Raw genomic sequence first — 6,546 nt, 5'->3', positions numbered from 1 at the left:
TCCTAATAGCTGGTTCAATTATAGCTTGATTCTAGGCTCTAAATGAGAATATGCATGTTTGAGGTAGAGGAAAAGGAAAAAGAACATTGGGTTGAAATGAACTGAGACATTAGCTTTTATTTAATTCTAGGCTGTCAAGAATTTCTATAAGGCCTTTTTTTTTCCCTGAGGGCATTATGTAGGTTCATAGCCAGTAGCCTGCCTTCAGATGAATTTCATATTTATGTTAGGAAAGGGACAGACTTTTTTGGCTGTTTAGTGCTATAGATTGGGAAATAATAGCTGGCTATTTTAGTCTTTACTTATCTCTCAACTCATCCTAAAGATACTAAAATAAATAGCATAGGTATTTCTTTGGTAAGATTTCTTACTGGACAGAAGCCAAAAAGTTCAAGTGGTGGTAAAATTATGAAAATGTACACAATTTATGATGGCTTAATGCTGCTTAAAAGATAGTCAAATGCTAAAGCACTAAGGTTAGTCACATCTTCAATGGGAACTATAACCTCAGAAGAACAAATCAAGTGATAATTCCCCTAGAACTAGCACTATTGCTAATGTTTTAGTAGTTTACTATTATATTTTAGAAATTAACTCCAGGGGTGCCTTGGTGGCTCTGTCGGTTGAGCATCTAACTCTTGTTCTCTGCTCAGGTCAGGGTCTCACAGTTTGTGAGTTCTAGCCCCACTTAGGTTTCTGCACTGACACTGCAGAGCTTTCTTGGGGTTCCCTCTCCCCGACTCTTTGCCCCTCTCCTGCTTGCACACTCACTCTCTCTCTCTCATGCTCTCTCAAAATAAATAAATAAACTTAAAAAAATAAGTCCAGTATTTAAAAATATATGACCCAAAATGTTGTCCAGTCTTTAAAAAATAATAGCATTTTGAAAATCATAAGCATCATGTGAGAAGGCAAAATTGACATTAAGACCATAATCTAGAGATAGTCACTATTAATATTTTCTTGTATTTCCATTTTTTTCCTATCAGAGAAATTGAATATTTTAATTGCTTCACTCTTCATTGCAATTTTATTACATATATGGGAATAATTTTTCTCAGAGAACAAACATCCCTGGAAATCAATGGGAAAATACTATTTGCTTTAATGAAAAATTTTCTGGAAGACATTTCTTATGTCGAGTAATGTTTATATATATATATATATTTGGTTCTATGATATGTGACACATGCTGGGGATATATCTTGTATCTGTTCACTTCTTTCCCTCTCCACTAATGTTGTTCTAGTTCAACATTATCTCTTGCCTGAAGTACTGAAATAATTTCCTAACTTTCTTTTTTCTTCAGTCGTTTTTCTTTCAATCTTGTACTTCTGTAATCATTATGCTCACAGCAGTGGTGATATTTAAAAACTGAAATAAGATTGTACCACTGCTCTTTAAAATCTGTCAGTGGCCTTTTAACTGAGAATTAAATCCAAACTCTGACCTTGTCAAACAAAACTACATTACCCGATCCCTATCCTCTTCTCTGACTACATTTGATGCTACTCTCTCCTTTATTCACTGCCCTCAATCCATTCAGATCTCCAACTTCTGTGTCCATTTTTATAATTTGTATATTTCAAGGAATTTTCCCTTTTTATTTTAGTTGTTGAACTTATTGGCATAAAATTCATATTTCCCTACTCTTCCTCAAATGTTTGTAGGATCTGTAGTGATGTGTCCATTTTCATTCCTGGTATCAGTGATTTCTGGTTTTTTTAATCAATGTAATTAGAAATTTATTTATTTTTGTTCCCCCCCCCCAAAACCAGATTTTATTTTATGGATTTTCTCTATTGTGTTTCCATTCCATGTTCCATAGGTTCTTCTCCCACCCCCCCATTTTTTTTTTAAAGATTCCCTGTTTTATTTTTATTATTTACTTCTTTCTACATATTTTAAGTTTAATTTGCTTTTTCTAATGTTCTTAAAGGGAAATTTATTTTTATTTTATATTTTTTATTTTGAGAGAGAGAGAGACGCAGGCATGTGTGTGAGCAGGAGAAGGGCTGAAAGGATAAAGAGAGAGAGAGAGAGAGAGAGAGAGAGAATCCTAAGCCCTAAGCAGACTCCATGATCAGCACAGAGCCCAGTGTGGGGCATGAGAAAGTGGGGGCATGCCCAGTGTGGGGCATGGTGTCTCACCACCATGAGATCACAACCTGAGCCAAAATCAAGAGTCAGATGCTTAACTGACTGAGCCACCCAGGCACCCCTTAAATGGAAATTTAAAGATTTTTTTCTTTTCTAACCTAATTATTGAAAGCTATAACTATCCCTCTAAGCACTACCTTAGCTATATCCCACAAATTTTCACATATTTTGTTTTTGTCATGGTTTATTTTAGTTCAAAATACTTTAAAATATTCTTTTTGATTTCTTCTTTGACTCATGGGTTATTTACAAGTATTTTATTTAATTTCCAAATATTTGTAGGGTTATCCAGATATATTTCCAATATTAATTCTATTTGCAGAGGATACACTATGTATGATTTTAATTTTTTAAAAGAAAATTTTTTTAACATTTATTTATTGTTGAGAAACACAGAGAGACAGAGCACGAGCAGGGGAGGGGCAGAGAGAGAGGGAGACACAGAATCTGAAGCAGGCTCCAGGCTCTGAGCTGTCAGCACAGAATCTGATGCGGGGCTTGAACCCTCAAACCACAAGATCATGACCTGAGCCAAAGTCAGACGCTTAATTGACTGAGCCACCCAGGTGCCCCTGATTTTAACACTTTTAAATTTATTGAGACTTATTTTATGACTCAGCATGTGACTTATCTTGGTAAATGTCCTGTGTGCATCTGAGGAGAATGTGTATTCTGTAGTTTTTGAGTGTGTTGTGCTATAAATGCCAATTAGGTAGTTGGTTGATAATGCTGTTTAAATTTTCCTTATCCTTACTGATTTTCTGTATGCATATTCTATAAGTCATTAAGAGGGGGATTGAAATCTTCACCTATAGGTATGGATTTGTCTTTCTCCTTTAAGTTTTGTCAATTTTACCTTCATGTATTTTAAGGTGTTATTAGTCACATATAAGATTATTATGTATTCTTGGTTAATGGATCCTTTTATCATTATGAAATGTTCTTTATCTCTAATAATATCACTGTCTTAAAGCATGATAATAGTCTTTGTCTGATATTAATATAGCTACTCCAGCTTTTTTATGTTTAGTGTTTACATGGTATATTCTTTCTAGCCTTTTACTTTTAGCCCATCTCTGTCTTTATAATTTAAAATGGCTTTCTTATAGTCAGCATATAGTTGGGTCTTGCTTTTTCACCCAGTCTCAAAATCTGCTTTTCATTATATGTTTAGACTATTTGATAATGTAAGTATTGATATGGTTAGGTTTAAGTCTGCTATCTTATTACTTATTTTCTATTTATTTCACTTGTTCTTTCTTCTTACGTAATTTTGAATTAATGGAGCAATTTTTAGTATTCAATTTTATCCATTGTATTTATTAGCTATATCCTTTATTCTTTATTGGTTGTTCTGTGGTTTACAATATGTGTGTAACCTATTACAGCTTATATTCATCTAATATTATACTACTTCATGTATAATGTTATGATAACATTCATTTTCTACATGTTGACTTTATGTATTTTTTACATATATTTTACTTTGACACATGCTATATACCTAACAGTATATTGTTGCTTTAAATAGTCAATTGTCTTTTAAAGAAATTTTTACAAATAAGAAAAACTTTTTATATCCCAATATATTACCCTTGCTTATGCATTCATTTGTGTCAATTTCCATCTAGTATTATTTTCCTTCATTCCAAACAATTTTTTTTATCATTTATTTTAGAGTGGGTCTGCTAGCTCCAAACTCTCTTAGCTTTTGTTTGTCTGAAAATGTCTTTATTTCCTTTCCATTTTGCAAGATATTTTGGCTAGTTATAGAATTCTAAATTGCCATATTTTCTTGCACATTAAAGATGTCACTGTGTAGTCTTCTTCCTTGAAATGTTTCTTGGTAAAAATTGGCAACTATTCATATCTTTGTTCTCTTCTATGCAGTGTTTACACTTTCTCCACTTGCTTTTAAAATTTTGTTTAATAACGACAAATGTCTTTATGATGTTTTTTTCTTGTGGGTTTCTTTGTGTTATTTTGGAGTTTGATGAGCTTATTGCGTCTGTATTTTTAGTTTTCATCAAATTTAGAAAGTTTTCAACAGATTTTTTATTTTTCTGTTTCCCTCTTTATGTGTCCCTAATCACATAGATTTTTTTTAACTTGGAATTTTAATTGTGCACATAAAAAACAGCATGAGAACAAGGAGTCCTATGGCTGGACATTATCTCTAGATGCAAGGATTTCCAATTAGTCCACTTTTAGTTTGGCATCAGCCAAGATAATTAAGAAGTCTAGTATTGTTTTTCCTGAAGAAGAAAACCAACTTACTACATTCAGTAATGACTTCTATAGCATGTTTTTTTCTGTAGAAATACTGGTTTACTGCATAGAGTTTTCAATGTTTTCCTATAGCAGATTAAAATAAGCAGAGCCTGGAGAATTTTACTTGTTTCCAGGTGAAGTCTTAACATTTACTACCTTTTGAAATTTCTCTTTCCACAAATCTTCTCCAACTATGTATCCTCGTAAACCTCAGTCACACAATTTCTCCCCACTGACTGTACAAATATGATGGCTTATTGTGGATAATAAAGAGAGGCAGTTAATCCCATGAACCCAGGTGGATACACCAGCTTCTTTATTTTTGAATCACTAGCCAAAAGAAGTCCAGCAATGTCAGCAAAACCAATGACACCAAGTCTTGGAAAAAATCCAGGAGGCAATTTTGGAGATATTCATAACTGTCTAACCCCCATTGGACCAAGTTCTGTATGATGGGCTTAGTTTGTGAATATATTTTCTGACACCAACTTATATATGGCTTACAATAATGTCAGAGTTATGAGATGCTTTCTTCAAGTTGGGCCCTTGGCTCCTCCACATATTTAGATTGACCCTCAGGAATGGAGTAGAGTGAAAGCTCATTAACCTTCATGGAAGTTTTGTGAGGTGAGTCATTTTTAGGTGATGCATAGACTTTGAAAGTGAGCAGACTCAGGCTGGCCAGCCCCACAGACCTCTGAATTACCTTGAACATGTTGCTGGCAGAGGTGGCTCCAGTGTAATTACATGAATTTTAGACCATTTGATATTTTCATAGAGATCAATGAGACTTTTACTTTTATTCTCTGGGAATTGTTCTTAGAATTTTATTGCTGTGTGCTTTGGATTTGATAATTTTTAATGTTATGGTTTCAAATGTACTGATCTTTTCTTCTTCAGTGTCTAATGTACCCATCTATTTATTTCAGATAGTGTTTTTCAGTTTTGAAGTTCAAGAATAGTTTATATCCCTCTTCTCACTATGCTTTTCTATTTCTTTAAGATTATAAGCATATTTATAATAGCTGTTTAGAAATTCTTGGTTAGTAAGTTCTTCGTCTATGATATTTGTGGGCCTGCTTCTATTGACTGATTTTTCTTCTGGCTATGGCTTACAATTTGCTGCTTCTTCATTTATCTTGAGTGCCTGGATATTGTTATTTTTCTTTAACAATTTTCTTTCTTTGCCAGGTAGTTAATTTATTTGCAGTGCAACTTAATCCTTTTGGATCTAAAGAAACCTTTATTCTCGGACTATTTCTAAGGCATCCCTAATTATTAGCCCTATTTCAAATGCATGGCACTTCTCTACTGAACCATTCTGCTGAATGCCCCAGGTATTCAACAAACTCTCTCTGCTTGGCTTGTGGGAATTCAAATGTCTCCCTGCTCTGCATGAACTCTGGAAATCATTGAGCCCCCCCACGCCCACCCCAAGTACTATTGTTTGGCATTTGGGAAGTTTTAACTTGAACATAATGCAATTTTGTATTCAAACAAGGACACAAGGAGGCCCCTCTTCAGGTTTTTGGAGTTCTTTTTACATATAGCTCCATCCTCTCTAGTACTCTTTTATGCCAAGTCCAGCTGCTTCAACCTTGCTTAGCTTTTGTTCTTTCTTTCTCTGAAAAATGGTCTGTAAACTTTAAACAGAAAGCTGTGACAATGGTAGAAATCACTTTATGTGTTTCTCTTCTCTTAGGGGTAACAATCTTGCAGTGCTTGTTTTTAAATGACTGAAAACAAGTTTTTCTCATATATTTTGTCCAATATTCAAATTGTTTACCATGGGAGATCAAGTAGCTTGCTGAAAGCACAAATCAGGAGCAGAATTTTCCATCAGCCATGTTGGCCTTTCTTTTCAGTTCTTTAAAAGAAAACATAATCAAGTTAGTATTTGCCTTAAAACTATTGCACTTATTCTTTCTGCTTAGAAAAGTCTTCCCAGGCATGTCTACAAGCTACCTCCTTCTCATTCCTTATTTTCCAAAAGAAGCTTTTCTTGACCATACTATTTAAAGGCATTATTTATAATTTTAATTCTTTCCTCTTTTCTTTCATAAAATCTATTGCAGTCTAATTATCTCTTAATTTTTTTTACATGTGTAATGTCAC

At 33.7% G+C, this 6,546-nt stretch overlaps 1 pseudogene; it reads right to left on the bottom strand.

Moving 5' to 3' along the window:
* Positions 1-4,551: 4,551 nt before the first annotated feature.
* LOC122210712 lies at positions 4,552-5,146 on the bottom strand (annotated as a pseudogene).
* Positions 5,147-6,546: the final 1,400 nt, after the last annotated feature.

This window comes from Panthera leo, chromosome F2 (assembly GCF_018350215.1).
Source record: "Panthera leo isolate Ple1 chromosome F2, P.leo_Ple1_pat1.1, whole genome shotgun sequence".
Classification (NCBI taxonomy): Eukaryota; Metazoa; Chordata; class Mammalia; order Carnivora; family Felidae; genus Panthera; species Panthera leo.
This window is presented reverse-complemented; position numbering and strand designations above follow the sequence as displayed.